Below are 2,051 nucleotides of genomic sequence, written 5' to 3' on the forward strand. Positions count from 1 at the left end.
ACTTCCAGTCCTGCAAGCTCCATTCACAGTAAGTGCCCTACACAGGTGTACTATTTTTTTTATCTTTTATATGGTATTTTCACTATACCTTCCCCGTGTCTAGATATGTTTTTTTGTTTGTTTGTTTTGTTTTTTCCTTTTTGTCTTTTTTCGTGACTGGCAACGGATCGCAACCCTCAGTGTTGCACCCGTACCGGACCAGGACCGGCAACGGAATTGCAACCCTCGGTGTTGCGCCCGCACCTCGCTCAGCCAGTGAGCGGCTGGTCTGTATGTGGGATCAGAACCCTCGGCGGGAGCGCCGCCACACTCCCAAGCGGCGCACTGTAGCAGTGTGCCACCGGGCCGGCCCGCGTGTCTAGATATGTTTAACACACAAATACTTACCAGTGTGTTACAATGGCCTATAGTATTCGGTACAGTAACATGCTGTACTGGTTTATAGCCTAAGAGCCATAGGAACATATCACAGTAACCTAGGAGCATACATTGTAGTAGGCTATACCATCTAGGTTTGTGCAAGTAACTCCATGATGTTCATACAATGATGAAATCGCCTAGTGATGCATTTTGTTAAGCGACACAGAACTGTNTGATAGTTTTGTTTTCATCTTTTGAGGAACCACCATACTGTTTTCCATAGTGACGACACCATTTTACATTCCCACCAACAGTGCACAAGGTTTCCAATTTCTGCACATTCTCACCAACACTTGTTATTTTCTGGGCTTTTTGTTTTTATAGTGGCCATCCTAACAGGTGTGAGGTGATACCTTTTTGTGGTTTTGATTTGGATTTCCCTGATGATTAGTGATGTAATTCTAATTTTTAGTGGGTTCCTTAGGATTTTCTATGTGCAAGGTCAATGTCATCTGCAAATAGAGATAGTTTTACTATTTCTTTTTAATCTAGAGGCCTTTATTTCATTTTCTTGCTTAATTTTCCTGGCTAAAATCTCCAGTACAATGTAGAATAGAAGCGACAAAAGTGAACATCCTTGTCTTGTTTCTGATTTTTCAGGAACTTTCAACATTAAATATGATGTTAGTTGCGGGTTTTTCATAATTGCCCTTTATCGGGTAGAGGAAGTTCCCTTCTATTTCTAGTTTGTTGCATGTTTTTCATTATGAAACGATGTTGGATTTTGTCAAAGGCTTTTTCTGCATCCACTGAGATAATTCCTTTTATTCTATTCATATGGTGTATTAACTTATTTTCAGATAAGTTACATTCCTGAGATAAATGGTACTTGATCATGGTTTACTATCTTTTTTATGTGCTGATGGATTCTGTTTGCTAGTATTTGAGGGTTTTTGCCTCTATATTCCTAAGAGATACTGACCTACAGTTTTCTTATAATATCTTGGTCTGATTTTGTTAGCAGGGTAATACTGGCTTCATAAAAAAAGTTGGGGGCCAGCCCGTGGCTCACTCGGGAGAGTGTGGTGCTGATAACACCAAGGCCCTGGGTTTGGATCCCATATAGGGATGGCCGGTTTGCTCACTGGGTGAGCATGGTGCTGACAACACCAAATCAAGGGTTAAGACCCCCTTACTGTCATCTTTTAAAAAAAATAAATAAACAAAAAATAAAAAAAGTTGGGACATGTTGCTTCCTCTTCTATTTTTTGGAAGAGTTTGTGAAGAACTTGTATTAATTCTTCTTTAAATGTTTGGTCAAATTCACCAGTAAAGCCATCTGGGCCTGGGCTTTTTTTGGTGGGAAGTTTCTTCATTACTGATTCAATTTCTTTACTCGTTATAGGTCTATTCAGATTTTCTCTTTCTTCTTGAAATTTGGTAGTTTTGGGGCCGGCCCGTGGCTCACTCGGGAGAGTGCGGTGCTGATAACACTAAGGCCACGGGTTCGGATCCCATATAGGAATGGCTGGTTGGCTCACTGGCTGAGCGTGGTGCTGACAACACCAAGTCAAGGGTTAAGATCCCCTTACTGGTCATCTTTTAAAAAATAAATAAAAAATAAATAAAATAAATAAAAAATAAATTTGGTAGTTTTGTCTTTCTAGGACCTTGTCCATTTCATCTGAGTT

This window comes from Galeopterus variegatus, unplaced genomic scaffold (genome assembly GCF_000696425.1).
Source record: "Galeopterus variegatus unplaced genomic scaffold, G_variegatus-3.0.2 Scaffold1799, whole genome shotgun sequence".
Classification (NCBI taxonomy): Eukaryota; Metazoa; Chordata; class Mammalia; order Dermoptera; family Cynocephalidae; genus Galeopterus; species Galeopterus variegatus.